Source organism: Argopecten irradians, chromosome 10, assembly GCF_041381155.1.
Source record: "Argopecten irradians isolate NY chromosome 10, Ai_NY, whole genome shotgun sequence".
Classification (NCBI taxonomy): Eukaryota; Metazoa; Mollusca; class Bivalvia; order Pectinida; family Pectinidae; genus Argopecten; species Argopecten irradians.
Window position 1 is genome coordinate 27557613 of NC_091143.1, and position 18820 is coordinate 27576432.

At 35.5% G+C, this 18820-nt stretch overlaps 1 long non-coding RNA gene across 1 annotated transcript; it reads left to right on the top strand.

The window, feature by feature from the left end:
* Window positions 1-12608: 12608 nt before the first annotated feature.
* Window positions 12609-16133, top strand: LOC138333543 (uncharacterized). The gene is made up of 4 exons (XR_011209993.1): window positions 12609-12695; window positions 15108-15180; window positions 15596-15792; window positions 16030-16133. It is a non-coding gene; the product is annotated as an uncharacterized lncRNA (long non-coding RNA).
* The last annotated feature ends 2687 nt before the right edge of the window (window positions 16134-18820 follow it).

Sequence of the window (18820 nt, forward strand, 5' to 3'; positions counted from 1 at the left end):
GTTTGAACGGTGTTGATATTTTACCAATCATATTGACGTTTGATTACAATTACCAAAGCACATATTATATACAGAAATTAAGATATTAGTTTCTCCATTACCAACATTTATTAGTTATAGCTGATGATGGTTGCTGTCCCCTGATAGAGATGTTTTTCTAATGCCTCCCTTGGCACCGCCTCACTTTGGCCTTGAGTTGAGCGTTCGCCCCTGTGAGGAAGACTCTGGGTTCTGTCCCCTGGCCGAGACACACCAAAGTGCAGTTTCTGCTCCTGCTTGGCGCTCAGCATACAGGGAGTTGGACGACTGGTTCGCTCGTTGTCAGTATAATGTGACCGGGTGGGGTGTGTTGCTTGGTGTCTTAGGCGACATGTTTCAGTGATATTACACTATTGAAAGGGCAACGGTTCCACTGTGCAAGAAGACACTACGTGAATGTACCGCGGTCTCCCAAGACACGCACCTCACAAAATATACACGCAACACACAGCATACATGGGAGGCCGTCCTTACATGACCATAGCTGTTAATAGGACGTTAATTAATATGACAAAAAGAGCTTAGCGCTCAGCATTAAGTGAGTGGGACGCCCGTTGTGAGTGGGACGACTAGTTCGCCCGTTGTCAGTATAATATGACTAGGTGGGGTGCGTTGCTTGGTGTCGTCGGTGGCATGCTTCGGTGATATAGTACTATACAAAGGGCAAAAGTTCCACTATACAAGTAGACAACACGAATATACCGCAGTCTCCCAAAACACGCACAATGCACTCCATACACGCATTACATCTCATACATGGGAGGCCTTCCTTACATGACACTGGCTGTTAATACGACGTTAATTAATCAAAACAAACAAATAATTATTCTTGAAGTATGCCCTGCAGGTAGGGCGTTAGAATTGTACCTGCTACCCCTATTGCATGATCGTAAAAGGCGACTAAATTTAGGATCTTATCTTTTCACTTCTTCCTACCCGACTTTATCTTTCCTAATGCCTCCCTTGGCACCGCCTCACATTTGGCCTAGAGTTGAGCGTTCGCCCCTGTGAGGAAGGCTCTGGGTTCTGTCCCCTGGCCGAGACACACCAAAGTCTATAAAAGTGGTAGTTTCTGCTCCCGCTTAGCGTTCAGCATACAGGGAGTGGGACGACTGGTTCGCCCGTTGTCAGTATAATGTGACTGGGTGGGATGTGTTGCTTGGTGTCTTCGGCGGCATGCTTCAGTGATTAGCACTATAAAAAGGGCAAAAGTTCCACTATACAAGAAGACACTTCATGAATATACGGCAGTCTTCCAAAACACGCACCTCGCACAACATACACGCAACACACAGCATACATGGGAGGCCGTCCTTACATGACCCTGGCTGTAAATAGGACGTTAACTAATCAAACAAACAAAGGTATGAACACCTCTGGAAAGTAAACCTTTTCTGTTATTAAACTTTTTTTTTCTGATATAGAATTATAGAATTTAAACGGGTTTTTTATATATAATTTTAGAACTAACAGTTCATACCATAGAGGTTAATGGAAGGAAAATCATATGTCCATGGGTTCGTTTTTGGGAGGTGAATTTTTACCATTCAATGTTAACGATTTGACAAAATATTGGATTTAATAGAAATTTTGCCATTTAGACTACATACACGCTGAAGTGAAGCTATAATTTCCTAACAAAATGTGTGACATGTATGAATGTTTGCAAATGATATTGTACAGGGAACATTTACAAACTTTAAACATAGCAACTGTGTTTAAAAGACTTATTTTTTCTCAGAAAAGCAAAATATCCTACCCTTACCCCTTAATTTTGAGCTCAAAAATGCACCATTTTCAGCCATTTTTGCCCTTTATGGACACAGTTTAGGAATTCAATTTTTGGAAAGGGAGAATGTTGCTCTTTCAAAATCAGTAATGGGGATTGGTGTCTTTACTTTTTTACCCCGTTTAAATATCTATTTTTTAATATTTTGTAGGAAAAAATAAAAGTGCTAAAATTACCTTTAAATGTAAAAATGAAGTGACAATAGTGTATCATTTCTACAAAGTAATGCTAATATTTCAATTACTACGACCCCTATAAAGATGTGCAGCAATAGAACTAAAATGCTGGCGCAGTGATGATTTAAGAAAAATAAATTTAATTAAAATTGGTAAAACTTTGGCTCTATTCGAAGCAGTAAAAAGACCGTTTCAAAATGGCTGCCAAACGGATCAAATTTCCCATAAATTAAAATTCCCATATATAAAATCTAAGAATAGAAATATAATTTTTGACAAAATGTGCAACCGACAACGTGCTACAAATACTTATAAATTTTATTCGAAAATGTTATAACGCCTTTGATCTATGTCGAAACGAGAGTTTATCGGGACTGAAACCTCAAAGGTATGAATCGTAAGTGATGTGAACCTATCGACTGACTATAGGAGATTTCAGAAAAGATGTCGTGACGTCACAGAAAGTTTACATCCGGGTCCTCAAAGGTACAAACACTGTATGTCGACTAATGAAAACAATAACAGATACGTACAGCCCTGCTACACAATCGATACTGTGGCAAAAGTATACACTTTCATACTTGCAAATTCTGATTTTAAAATGGTTTCTTATTGTTTAAGAGGCTACAGACATTTATATTTTGATATTTACAATTGTTTATTGCTAAATATATTTCTGTAGATTTAGTGTTGAAGCCAGCTTGCGAAGCGGTGCCGGGTCGTCACATCACACGTACCCGTTTTTTGTTCACACGTAGAAATCCGTGTTTTGAAAAAGTTATGAAAAGATAATTGATTTTATTGTGTCATGTTTCTGTTGTACATGAAAAAGCTGCTCACAACACTATATAACATAACGAAAGGTGGACCATATCTGGCCAGACCACGGCCGCTCGTGCATGGCTTCGTCGCTGGTAGATCACCGCAGGCCACAGCATTGTTTGGGAAATAATCATATTAATAATTACCAAAACTTTTATCTCAATAAGGACTTGTTTAAGATATATATTTTGTTATTTAATATGTACATGTTGTTTTAATGGAATGCTCTTGTATCGTAACAAAATGACGAAAAGTAATTAAACTACTGTGTTACACGTACACGTATGGCTGCCGATCTCGAAAAATAAAATTGTGAAATCGTTCAGTTTTAATGCTGCAGATTTCATTTTCAGCCGCTTTTATCCCATAGACTGCTAGGTTAAGTCTCAAATTGAAGTGATATTACTTTTAGAAAATTTGAATACATATTAGTTAGACTTCATTTAAACTGATATAAATTAATGATCGTAGTACTGTAAATGCCGACCAGGATACATTGCGCACGGCTTCGAGAATCATAAATACTCTAGTTTTGTTTAAAAATGTGATAAAATGAACCTACAAACTGACTCATTTGTATGTTATAAACTAATTCCCAAAATTGATGACAAAAAAAATTAACCAGAATACGTATTTTTTTGACACTGAAAATGGACGAAATTCGGGTTCTCGACTGTACTGTAATGGCTGCCGTGGGCTTGGGGTAATCTACGAAAGCAAATGTTTAATTTTGCACTAATCATACATTGTAAGGTGTTTTATCAAGTAACACTTCGAAAACAGTAATAACTTATAATAATATTTTAGGGGACTTTGAATTTAATTTGTAATTTCAAGTTGATATTTGCAATATGTCTGTCAATGTTATACATAATGGCGACCGTGTTTTTCTCGTAGCGGTCGAAAACGGAGTATAAAAAGAGTAAAATATATGAATGCCATATGTTTAAATTTGTATATTATTGTAAAATATTTCTATTTACACTTTTTGAAATTAAAATAACGCAATAGTTCTCGGTTTGCCGTACTATTTATTACAATAAAATGTAAACAAACATCGCAAGCGGCTGTGTTCCCACCATGTTAATGTGTACAGATATACGGAGTTGTACCTTTGAGCGCCCGGATGTACCTTTGTGTGACGTCATCGCCATCTTTTCTGAAATCTCCTATACAAGAATTTTGTTTAAAGTATATAAACAGTACGCTTCATTAAACGCGTATGATATAATTAAATATACAGTAGATATATGACCTCCACGGCAATGACGCATCATTTTTTATGCCACCATACATCATTACACATATTTGAACAGGGACATGTTTGACATGTGATAGTATGTATATGTTCATTATAGTAATGCTATTTATATATGTAAGATATGTATACGTCATTAGATAAAACACAAGGAAGTGATATATATATATAAGCAGTAGAAATGTCGTCAGCCGTACGGATCCTTCCACATTATGGTACGGGAAAGTATCATTCATATACTTGATTGGTAAGGTGTCTTTATCGTATAGTAATTACTGGGTGGTGTTTAAGTACTTCCCTTTTCACATTAAAAGACTATTAATCGTTACTTGAAAAAAAATATGGAGAAAAAATAATAATGTTGTTTTCCCTGTCGCCTCCTTGACAATATTACTAAAAGATGTAAAACAAAACCACAAAACGCAATGAAAAAAAGTAATAAATTTAATGGACATTCATTCGTATCTTTATTCTACCGTAAATGAAGAGTTACATGAACATATAGGAATGCAAACAAAATAGGTGCAAGTCCAGCATAACGGACCCCGTACACAAAGCAGACGGTAACGGATGAGTAAAAGGGCAACAGTTCCACATGACTTGTGGTGTTGTGTTGACACTCCGAGAGCCTTTTTTCACAGGGGCCAAATTTTTTTAAAAAAGAGCCAAGGGAGGGTAGGTCAGTGATTTTTTTTTTATTACAGTGATATAGCACTATAAAAAGGGCAACGGTTCCACTATACAAGAAGACACAACACCAATATACCGCAGTCTCCCAAAACACGCACCTCGCACATACACGCAACACACCACATACATTGGAGACCGTCCTTACATGACTATAGCTGGACGTTAATTAATCAATCAAACAAACAAATAAAAGAATAGGTGGATCTCTTACAATATTGTCTGCAAATTTCATTTCTGCCCCCGAATTGCCACACGAGTCACTACATCGAGATTTAATCATTAACCAAAAAGATTTTTGATTTAAATATGCCTAAGATTCTACCTCGATATTCAGGTTCACTTAATAAGCCTCTTAATTCTGTCTATGTTTTAATCGAAATTATCTTTTGCTTCCATATATTGAGCAAAACAGAATTAGAGCCATGTGGTCGTCCGTTTGAAGCCCATACACATCGAAGTCTCAATATCTCCTTATGCAATGCCTGCAGTTCATCCTTCTAATTTGGTTTCAGGAATAAGCAGAACTTACGTTTCTTCAGATAAGACTCCGACGCAGCGTAAAGAAGAGAAGCAATATCATTGGTAAATATTTCAGTGTCTTGTTAGGATGTTTAGACACTTTCGCATATATCAGAATTTAACAAATTTGATTGGAGTGATTGTCTATTAAGTACGGAGTAATCAGAACCATCAGCTGAATTCAATTTAAATGAGGTACGCGGCAATTGTTCACACGTTGTTGTTTAAATTTCGACGGAAAAACTCATTTAACAAATAACCGGACGATGATTAATACATCAAGATAATTATCGTTGAGCACTTGGCATTCCTTAAAGCTGACAATGCAGGTTAAAAAGCATGCATTTGAAATTTAAAAAAAAAAATAATGATTTTTTTTTTTTTTGAAAATTGTTTCTGAGACATTCCCCAGTTAAGGCAGTGTCGTATCCAAGGAAGTGGCAGCCATTTTTATTTTTGCTCTGCTTAGTTACCTTCACTGGCCAACCCCCTATATAAAGCACGGAACTAGACACACGTGCGTCATTTCAAGCATAACTTGTCTCGTATAGACATGCCCCGATATTTCAAATAACAATGTCAAACTGAAAATAAACACTGCACTCACCTGACAAGGTTTCATTGAAATAATACATGAATGTATTGTCAGCTAAATCCCAAATAATATCCAAAACGAGCTAATGAAACACTTCAATATGCACTAGGTTTTACACGTACACCGACACGTGTGTGTCCTTGGTACAGTAGTTGTCGCTTGTTCTGGACAGGTATTCACGTGCACATGGCCAGTTGAGTACATCGGTTACGATAATATACATGGAGATATGTGGACGGTTAATCATTTGGATTTCTATTCATTGGTGTGGAAATTTTATTTTGACGAACATGTAAATGAGAGCTTAGAGGTTGTGATGTATTTTGTTGCCAAACAAGCCCCATATACCTGTATAGGTAAGTGTTTTGTTTACGTAATGGTAGGTGATACACACTGGACAACTGCCAGGTGTGTATGTACGTGTATAGACTGAGCGCACGTGTGTCGATTCACGCGCTTTATATAGGGGTCGGTGAGAGCACCGGATACACACAGAGCGAAAAATAAAAATGGCTGACCTCGAATGGGGGTTGTTTCATAAACGATTCTTGAAATACAAGTTACTTAATTTTTTTTAATCTCAATGTAAAACTTTTTAACTGGCATTGTCAGCTTAAGGTCATGGTTATAGGATTTAATGATCAGGTGATCGATCAAGGAAGATGAGCCGTCATCAGAGTGAACATATGTATGGGTAAGACAAGGATGTTGTTACCGCGAAAAAGTTGATGACGATTCAAGACAGCTTGAAGCTGGTGACCTCGGCTATTCTCATATCCGTTTATTCTGGGACCACTTAACCGTGCATTAAGATCACCCAAAATAATAAATAAACCTTCAGAAAGAAATGACACGCAGTGTGCGTTAAATTTAGCAACATATTCAGAGAAAGTGTATAAATTCAGTATATCAGCGAAATCAATTACCGTCACCCGACTTGAAAGACCTTTGTGCCAGAATAAAGCGACACCTCCTTTTCGCCTCCTGTTATGAGCTAAAGGATGAAGTGAAAGGTCAGAGATAACATGACTGGCTAAGTCACTATGTATACACTGAAATATATGTCTCTGCTCTTCAAGTAACCAATGCCCTGATATGCCACATATGGCGATGTTCTGGGAAGTGAGGGCAGTGTTGAGGTGCAAAGCCGCGGACATAATGCCAGTAACATTCCAGGACATTAACCGGATCGAAGCCATGACGAAAAGAACAGCAAAAAAATAAAGATCCGTAGGCTTAACTGTCACCATTTACATTGAAGGACTCACCACTTTTACAATAGTGCTGGTTTTTAGGTCATCTGACCTGAAGTGTCAGGATGACCTATTGTCATCATGCACGGTTTGTCGTCGTGCGCCTTTCTTAAAATTTTCTTTCAAACGACTTCTCAATAACCGAAAGGCAAAGGGTACTACTATTTGGCCTGTAGCATGCTTGGATGAAGGGCTACAAAGTTTGTTCACATGAATGACCTTGACCTTCATTTAAGGTCACAGGGGTCAAATAGGCTAAATCATTCAAACAACTTCTTGTGAAGAACTAAGAGGCCTAGAGACCTGCGACATGCTGGGATGAAGGGCTATAAAATTTGTTCAAATGAATGACCTTGAACTTCAATCTTTAAACAATTTCTTGAGAATAACTAAGAGGCCTTGATACCCGATATTGGGCCTGTAAAATGTTTGAACGGAGAGCTACCAATTCGTTAAAATGAATCAAACCTTAATCCAAGGTCCCAGGGGTCATAAACCTTTAAACTACTTCATCTCAAGAACCAGAAGGCCCAGGCTACTGATATTGGGACTGTAGCATGATGAGATAAAAGGCTACCAAGTTTGTTCACATGAATGACCTTGACCTTCATTTAAGGTCAGAGGGTTCAAATAGGCTAAATCCTTTATTGAAATGCTCTTGCAACTTGTGTGTGATCTTCCTTAAGTTTGCCATTTCATATCTGATGGAGTCAAAATCATCTCTCATACCTGATACACTATTATCTACAAAAAAGAAGTTTCATGTTGACTGTTCTTTAAAGAGTTTTTAGATAGGAAAATAATTCATTCAGATCGCCATCATTATCCCCTTGCAGAAACTGATGAAGGACAAAACAGTCACGATTATATTTCACCTGAGCTGAAGACTTTGTGGTAGTCTTTCTAGAAACAAGGCGAGTTGAAGTACAATCAAAGTTAACGATTTGACAAAATATTGGATTTACTAGAAATTTTGCCGTTTTGACTATATACATGGTAAATTGAAGCCATACATTACTTAATGTGTGATATGTATGGATGTTTGCAGAATTGTTTGTTCAGGGAACTTTTAGAAACATAAAACATAGCAACTGTGTTAAAAAACCTTTTATATATTTTCAGAATAGCAATATATGCTACACCTACCCCTTCATTTTGAGCTGCAATATGCACCATTTTCAGCCAATTTTGTCCTTCTATATGCAAAGTTTGGGTATAGAACTTTTTGGAAATATTTTACCTATCAATAGGGGATTGGTGTTCTTACGTTTTTGCCGCATTTAAATATTTGTAGAAAAAAATGAATGTGCTAAAATTACCATTAAATGTAAAAATGAAATGACAATAGTGTATTATTTCTACAAAGTAATGCAGAAAATTTCAATAACAATGAACCTAATCAATATTTGCAGCAAAATTTAAATAAAAAGCGATAGAGAGAAAAGCAAACAAGAGGCCCATGGGGACTTGAGAAGAGGTTTTTAAAATATTAAAGCCTACTTGACCCCTGTGACCTTGCATGAATGGTCAAGATCATTCATTTCAACAAACTTGGTAGCCCTTCATCCCAGCATGCTACATGCCAAATATGAGTACCCTGGACCTTCTGGTTCTTGAGAAGAAGTCATTTAAACATTTTAGCCTATTCGACCCCTGTGACCTTGAATGAAGGTCAAGGTCATTCATTTGAGCAGACTTGGTAGGTCTTTATCTCAGCAACATACAGGCCAAATATGAGTACCCTGGGCATTCCGGTTATTGAGAAGAAGTTGTTTGAATGAACAGTTTACGTACGGCGGACGACGCACGACGACGGACGGGGCATGATGACTATAGGTCATCCTGAACCTTCGGGTCAGATGAACTAAAAACCAAAAATACTGTAGAATGATATATTCAATTTGCCCAATGTACATTATAAAGATGTATTTCTGTAATATATATGTTTTGAACCTTCAACTAGTGCTAGATCGGATAACCGGTTCACGGTTCGGCTTGAGATTGTATCAGATTGGCATTTTAGCTATCCGATAACCTGGCCCTGCAGGTAGGGCGTTAGAATTGTACCTGCTGCCCCTATTGCATGATCGTAAAAGGCGACTAAATGTAGGATCTTATCTTTTCTCTTGTTCCTAATTGATTTTATCTTTCCTAATGCCTACCTTTTCACCGCCTCACTTTTGGCCTTGAGTTGAGCGTTCGCCCCTGTGAGGAAGGCTCTGGGTTCTGTCCCCTGGCCGAGACACACCAAAGGCTATAAAAGTGGTAGTTTCTGCTCCTGCTTAGCGTTCAGCACACAAGAAGTGGGACGACTGGTTCGCCCGTTGTCAGCATAATGTGACCGGGTGGGATGTGTTGCTTGGTGTCTTCGGCGGCATGCTTCAGTGATATAGCACTATAAAAAGGGCAACAGTTCCACTATACAAGAAGACACAACACGAACATACCGCAGTCTCCCAGTACACTCACCTCGCACAACATACACGCAACACATCGCATACATGGGAGGCCGTCCTTACATGATCATAGCTGTTAATAGGACGTTAATAAAGCAAACAAACAAACTATCCGATAACCGCCATATATATTTCATACAGCTAGTATACTACTCAAAGTAATGAAACTCCTGTAATATACTTTCATAAGCGCAATTTTGAAATGAAATTAAAAGTATAACGAATTAATATAGCACGCGAGCAAGACTAAAAATACAGCAGGCATAAAACAATTGAATGAATTTGGGGTTGGGCAAATAAAAATACATATTCTCGTTATAAAAATATACATCGGATTTAAACAAAAAACAGGAGAAAAACAAAACATATATGACATTTAACGTACAGGTACTGTACTTGACAATCAGCTATAGACATGAATGATGCATCGTTTTTATATATATCTATGATATCATATGTCCACGTCAACCCCGGTATTGAAAGAGGGAAAGTAAGTGATATAATTTTAAATATCTTATTACATGGAAAATGCTGTTTATATGGGACATATTAAGTAGATAATGACATTATGTTTTTGACCCTTGTTTGTTTGTTAGTTTGATCAATTAACGTCCTATGGTCATGTAAGGACGGTCTCCAATGTATGCTGTGTGTTGCGTGTATGTTGAGCGAGGAGCGTGTTTTGGGAGACTGATATATTCATGTAGTGCCTTTTTGTATAGTGGAACTGTTGCCCTTTTTATAGTGCTATAACACTGAAGCATGCCGCAGAACACATCAAGCAACATACCCCACCCGGTCACATTATACCGACAACGGACGAACCAGTCGTCCCACTCCCTGTATGCTTAGCGCAAGTTTTTGACCCGGGAGACCCATAATAAGTCACGTAACATTTTACCTATTTCTTAAATAGCTGTAGCTGTAAAGGCCTATGTCATGGTAGGCGGATAATGACCATACCTTTGATTTCGCTATCATATTTACGTCCTATTAACAATGACCAAACCGCTTTCCCTTCTAATCGGCGATTGTGAGAAGTAAAAGTTGAAGGTGAAATTTCTGAGTTTTCTATTTTTATATTTTAACATACGTAATCAAATCGAAATCAACTATATTCTGGATTCAGGTTATCCGTGTGTAGACACAACACTCAAAACAAACCACGGTTGGAATCTATAACGGAACACAATACCTCTATCTTGGGTAGAGTCAAATCCACTTGTTTTTAAAAAAATTGAGGGTAAGGGACAACAGTTCTAGTTTAAAAAAATAGAGAACTAAAAAGGCGACTACATTTTGGGATTTTGTAGTTTCTCTTCCTACAGGCTTTCATAACGTATTGCCAATCTACTTCATCAATCAATTGTAATTTTGGTCGAGTACTGGTGATTTTGGTGAAAACGATGAAGTAAACATTGGTTAAATATCAAGTGTAATAAGCGCACTGTTTTTTTACTTCAAAAAAAGGCAATTAAAGTGGTTATTTCATTTAGACAATTATATTTTAACAACGATAAAAAAACAACTTGATGTTAAACATGTATGTGCCGTAACTGGGCGAAAATTGTGACACTTTTCTTCAGTAATCTATTTAAAATCATAAGGTTAAAGCTTTGAAAATCAGTCAAATGGACAGACAAACATATATGATGCCTTATTAACGTTTGTTGAACACATGCGTTATGCATGTTTAGATGGAAATAACTTTCAGAAATCACTTAAACAATTATTGAGAACACTGTTAAAATGGGAAAATTGTAGAAATTAAAGCTTCAAGGTCTGACCGTATGTACTCATTTCACTACACTGAAAATTTTAATATAATGATATTTGGCACTACTGCCAAAAATCATTTTTAGTTAGCTCTTATTTGTATTTGTAAAATTTGAACATATTCATAAACTAAAGTATTGTAATTCTCAAAATGTTGGTAACTTCTGGTGGTGAATAACGTATTAAAAAAACTCTTCTTGATTCGTGAGTATGAATGATACGGCACATATAACGTTTTCGGATGCTACACCACTGACAAATGGTATTTTTTCTCTATCAAAAACAGGAACAGATGAATGAGTATTTTTGTTCAGTTACAAAAGCTGATTACTTTAAAACACTACCACCATTTGAAAGTTTGATCTTCTTATTTTACTTTTAAGACAAAAATATTAAAAATGATTAATTGTTTCCCGAAAAAAATCCATGGCACTACAGTATGTCCTATATGGAATGAAGTACTGATTGCGCATGCAACAAAAGCAAAATGAATAATCTTATATTATATATGTATTATACACACGACTAAACATCGGTTATTGTTCAAATGATGAGCCTCGTTTATGCTCTGTCGACGGTAGGGCATCTAAATATGTTTATACAGAATTCACTGGAAGTCTATTTTTGCCACATATTTATATATAATCATATCTAGTTACATGTTACAAATAGACACAATTATTTTCTGTGAAAGAAAAAAATAATAATAATGAAATTAGATCAAATAACAGAAGAGTATTACCACTGATACTTTATAATTCACGAGTATGTTGTTTATTTAATCACGATCTGGATAAATCTCAGATGCAAATCCATTAATCTAAAGGTCTTTCCATCAACCTTTCAAACATTTGATATTATAATAATCTTTTTTTTCAAAACACATCTATTTTATGAAAGTAGAGGAAATGCTTAGGGAAACAGTATGAAATATGGTGAACATTCATTAAATAAACCATATACATCATAGATTGTTATTGTAGTTAACTTTCACGCCTATCTATTTAAATGTAAGTCTGTGAACATCAATCAACTTTAACAAGAGACGTAAAAACAATCATTCATTCAACTTTGTCATCCGCCCAATGCTTGGATACATTTTAGGCGTAATTCATCTTCCGTATTTAGGTTTATTTGTTGAAATGGGGAATCCCCTTTCTTAATCATATTGTTGTGACGTAAATGATAGATATGGAAATGAATATTGATTACATTTTAAAAATTAATGTTTCCTCATTTGTTTGTGTATAAAAGACTTTCTAAGCATTACCTTTTTAGCTTTACTCCGGACTCTACAGAATTAACTTGTCTTCCTGTCAAAGGTATGTATAGAATGTAATGTGCATCCTAAAGTTATTAGCAAAACGAGTATTTCATGTACATGTACTATAAAGTAATTTTATATATTATTTTCATTTTAAATAGTATATCTATAACAAAATTAATATCTTCAAAACAATGTTACACCGCCGATGAAAGGTACTCTTTATCTATTAAAAACAGGATAAGATGAAATAGTATTTTTCTTCATTAAAAAGACTTACTTACTTTACACTATATAAGCATTATTGAAAAGTTTGAGCATGTTATTTCACTTCAATGTAAAAGTATTCAAAAAGTCTTTGATACTATGCCCTAAATGGAATAAGGTACTTCATGCGCACATATCCAATGGAAAACAAATTATTTTATATGTATTTTCTGTTTGGCGGTGGAGCACATTTAATGTAGTAACTTGATTTTCCATCACTTATACAGAACTATAAATAACTCGTTATTAACGAAAAAATGACGTTTTGATTACTATGTAAAGGAAATATTTTGTACATAAAGTTGTTATAGGTTCTACAATGATTGATGGTTTCACTTTTTTATAATCTAAGACAATATGCTATTTCTTTAAAAAATTAAGGGTCATTCGTAGACCAAACGTGCGATTTACTTAGCCAAATAAATTATGATTGTGCTGATACACTATAAAATCTGTGTTTAAGGTTATGTAGGTTAAGCAATTAGAAGTTTTTTGTCATATCTAGAGAAAAATATTATTCAGCCGCAGCTATTGATTTATGTACACGAATAGGAGTAGCGTTTGTAAAGAGTCATTACTTCGTATGGAAATAAGAAAAGGTATTGAATTTCAAAAACGTTAAAATCAATATTACTTTATCCGATTCTAAATTGTAATTAGAGAAGAGACGACTTATAGATTCTATAACCTTTAGTTTATAATTAGTTTATTTTTAAGATATGTTTTGTTCACTTTTCCTCATAATAAACAATACAAAACAGTAAAAAATATCAATGTATACATAAATATATCTAATAAATATTAGTATTATTATCATTACACCTCATGTTTATAACTGTGTAAAACTGTGTCTTGGCCCTGCAGGTAGGGCGTTAGAATTGTACTTGCTGCCCCTATTGCATGATCGTAAAAGGCGACTAAATTTAGGATCTTATCTTTTCTCTTCTTTCTAACGGACTTTCCTATCTTTCCTAATGCCTTCCTTGGCACCGCCTCACTTTTGGCCTTGAGTTGAGCGTTCACCCCTGTGAGGAAGGCTCTGTTTTCTGTCCCCTGGCCGAGTCACACCAAAGTCTATAAAAGTGGTAGTTTCTGCTCCTGCTTAGCGCTCAGCATACAGGGAGTGGGACGACTGGTTCGCCCGTTGTCAGTTTAATGTGGCCGGGTGGGGTGTGTGTGTGTTGCTTGGTGTCTTTGACGGCATGCCTCAGTGATATAGCACTATAAAAAGGGCAACAGTTCCACTATACAAGAAGACACAACATGAATATATCGCAGTCTCCCAAAACACGCACCTCGCACAACATACAAGCAACACGCTGCATACACGGGAGGCCGTCCTTATATGACCATAGCTGTTTAAAGGACGTTAATTAATCAAACAAACAAACAAATATAACTGTGTCTGAGATTAGTGGAAACACATCAGATGACAGGGATATAAAATATCGTATTTCCTTTGAGAAAAATAAATATGGTATTAAATACGGTGCGTGCCCCTATAGTGATCGCCCGTCTCTGCCCTCTGTACAACAATGACGGAAGTTTTTCTAATTACACAAATATTTATATTATGATAATAATAATAACAACGAATCGCACATTATTTTTGGTATAATAAGCAATTGATGCCCGACGTGGCAGTTAAGGCATTGATATGTAGGTTTATTTGCCCTCAGATGGTATACATGTATTTCCCCTCGGAAAGCCCTCGGGGATTACTACACATTTGGGTTATAAATAAATTTTACACTCCCACCTGGGCCATATTAAATACATATTTTGGCCATCGGCTGCTACTTTATACGATACATGTAAGCAAAAATATTATATTTAAAAAAATACTGTTGAGATCAAATGTTCTGGTTAACCTATCAACAATCAAATATGAAAACATACCAGAATATAAAGTTGTAATCAAATAATGCCCTAGAACGTAGCCGTCTGCCATTATCTTATACTGTAATATTTACATTATGTAATTGTATCGCACATGTGGTTTCTATGAGATGTATCAGTAAGAATAGTGTACATGTTAAAGAACGATGGCCATAGGACATCACCCTGAAGAATCACAAGGGCAATATCAACCTGTACTGATCGAGTCGAAAAGCTATAAATTGAACCCAACTTAATTCAATAGCCAATCACAATAGTGTTAAATAAGAGGATATCTAATATTCATCTGTACTCTCTGTTGTAGAAACAACCAACCATGAACATGCTCAAAACCCTGTTCTTAGTATCCTGTTTGGTGGCATCAGCACTATCCTTTGGTAAGCGTGTTTTGCACCGTCTTTTCGTAAGCGTGTTTCGCACTGTCTTTTCGTAAGCGTGTTTAGCACCGTCTTTTGATAAGCGTATTTATCACCGTTTTTTGGAATTGGCTTTAACCCTGTTTTTTTTAGTAAGCGTGGTTAGCACTCTCTTTTGGTTAGTGTGTTCATTGTGAATTTTCTGATGCTTTGAACCCAAACAAATAAAACAAAAATAAAAATGATAGTAATCAAATGTATAAAAGAAAGTTGGACGAACGACTTTGTAAAGTTGGTATTAAGTTTTAAATGCATTTAACAAAAGATCGGATATTTTTTAAGAAATAACGAACAAAAGGGTAAATGAGAAAATAACATACGGATAATTGTAGTAACATAACGTTTTACTTTATCCGATTCTTGATTTATGTTTCAGGCTTATTTAGGAGGACTGCATACCGTAGACCTTTCTTAAGGAGTAATTTCTACAATATTTACGACAGGGATTATGACAGGGACAACCATTTTTGGGGGGGATTAGAATCTGATTCAGACATGTTTGAATCTTCACTCTTCCGTCAAACCGCAGATTGGAGGGGTAATCGAGTAGGAGACTATTAACCTGGAAAAAGGGTACTTTGTCTACTATACCTAAAGTATCAAGTCGATACTCAGTGAAAACATATGTTTAATGTACATAACTGATAAAGATATACATATTTTTGTATTTCAATCTTGAAGTGTCGTTGTGGATGTCTATTATAATGATAAAGTTTTTATTTTAATGACAATGAATGCATTATGTTTTATTGGTTACACAAATACATCGATAACCTCATAGCATTACGCATGTACATGTTTATCTTCCAGACTAAAGAAAACCAACATGTGACGAATTCAGGACGATCCGTTGGATGATTTACAATATTAAATGATTTTTCTACTTTTATGGTATATAAAATATTGTTAAGTAACTGTTGTTTGCCTATTTTATAAATATATATATATATAACCACTGCGATACTATGAGACAGTGTATTTGCACTTGTAAAATACTTTTTAATTGTGAATGAGTATATCGCCACAAATAACAAATTCAATAACTTTATAACTGAGTTAACGTTTAATAAATGGGACAGCATAAAAATAAGTTTATGGGTCGGGTATTTACACATACAGTTTTCCATACATATGTGTCTATTATCATAGTTAATCCAGTCTCAATTATTACAAAGGGACACAACAGCCTCACGTCATAGAGTATACTGTGGAGGCCGTCTTTTATTAACCCTTCTGGCTGTAAATCCGTGTTAAGTGTGCCTATTTGTCAAACAGCATTAAACCACATTCACGCCTCAAAACCGGATAATGTCATAGTAGTGGATCGCCAGCTGTCAATCAAACCGCGTCGTTGCATTTGTTATTGTTTCTGCCATATATTATTGTACACGTTTGCAAGCTCGAAGCGTGGCTACATACTGTCTGGTGCTTGGTCATTTTTGTCGATATCGATTTAACCGCATTACCATTACAAACGGAATACAATTAACAAAAGATAACTTTCGGATAAATAACAGATAATACAGTTGTTAAAGGCACAACAAGAATGTACCGAAGCCTCCTAAAACAAGCACCACGCACTTCATACACGCAGCACATCGCATACATGGGTGGCCGTCCTTAAATATCCCTGGCTATTAATAGGACGTTAATTCCAACAAACAAACAAAACGAATAATACACCACAGACCGTCCATTTCTGACTGGTTGAAAAAGTAACCTTTCCCCTTTTGATATGCGCAATATTTAGAAATCTAAATACCAAAACTTTCTATATACAGGGATTTTAAATACGGTTAAAATGATGAAATTTATAACTCCAAATCAAGGGCGTTCTGTAATATATCTATATTGGTATTTCAAGGAAAAACTAGTATTATTAAACAAAATTGTTATAATATTGATTTCATGTACAACCGATATTATTTTGGGGAGATACCTGATTGTTTGGCACATCTACATGTAGATATCAACCAGAAAATACATCTAAGTACAGCAAAATCAGTATGGTCTCCGACACTTTTGAATACATTTCAAATAAATATAAGATATGGCAACATGTCAAATACAGGTGAAAAAAACCCATTAACATGGGGACTTAATTTTCGAACCAGTTTTGACACAGTTTGACTAAAAATAAGCTATATTTATATTTAGATATATGATAAACCGAATAAAAATTATGTTTAAAGTTATATGTGCCGAACTGGGCGAATATTTTGGCATGCTAATTTTTCTTCAGTAATCTATTGAAAACCATAAGGTTTGATGAATTATGTCGTGAAAATCATTCAAATGGCTTCGGGGTGCCTTAAAAGCGTTAGTTACAACACAGAAACAATCTGATTGAAATACAGATCCTTATAACCACTTCGTTCAATATAGTATCTGACAATATCCCATATGGGGTCACGTTCGGATAATCTTTTTTTGCCACGTGTACTCCAGATCAAATACATGTTCAACACATTTCTACGTAAATTGTTAACACCATTCCGTCCCAGTAAGCATACACATTGAGCACTGTTTTGCACGTTGGGCGAGATGACTACGTACACGAAAATAATTCGGACAGCTGTTTCAAACTAGTTCGTCCCCAGTCAAGATTCTGGCAGTGCCAATTTCATTGGCCATTTCCAAAGGTTATCCTGACGTGACCCCTAATAGGATATTGTCAAATCCTCATATCAAACGTAGTGATAATAAGGATCTGTATTAATCAGAATGAACACAGAAATTATGTACTGTAAATACTTGTTTTTTATTCTTTATGTATCACTGTATGGTAACGGGATCCGGCCCCGGTTGTTTGGTATCTTCTTCCGGAAAAATCGTACCCCAAAAATTGAGAGGGATACGTGCTAAAAACTCGATATTATTTCATTTGTTTATTGAAACCTATCAGGAATTAGAACAGTGAAAGCTTAGAATTTTAAAATGTCCAACAATTGTATGTGAAAATAAAGTCTCCTTTTTTGTATTCAAACATGTAACCTGGATCATATTTCCGTACAAACTGAGAAAAATGCGTGAACATATGAACATATCTCAAGATATCGGATGCATTTCTTTCAGATAACATGTTGAATGAAAAATTAGGTTTGAATAAAAACTATCTACCACTTCAAATTTATCATATATACATCCTTTGTGCAATAATCGATGATGTTTATTGAGAATTTTATGACTAGTGTACGTGTTTGGTACGCACAAAATTCTAGTATGGTATTCATTAGTATACAGTTTGGTATAACAACCTGGTTAAAAATTTGAATCACAAATAAAAACAAAGGATAACTTAAGGACAGTATTATCATTTCGTGTAGTTAAATTAACATATTACACAACGAGAGCCAATACATAATTAGCAACATAGAAAACAATTACATTTATATACATGTAAAGTTTGTAATCCTGGTGTTTGTTAGCTGTTATATACATTATGTAGCTTCTTCATATCAAAGTTTATATCTGGGAAAGCTAGAAAAAAAAACCCACCACACTCTATAACAAGTATGCAACAATTAAATATTGAGCATTTTAAATCCATGTGAAGTCTTTTTTTACTTCCATATTCATGCGTAATGTTTACTCATGCTAT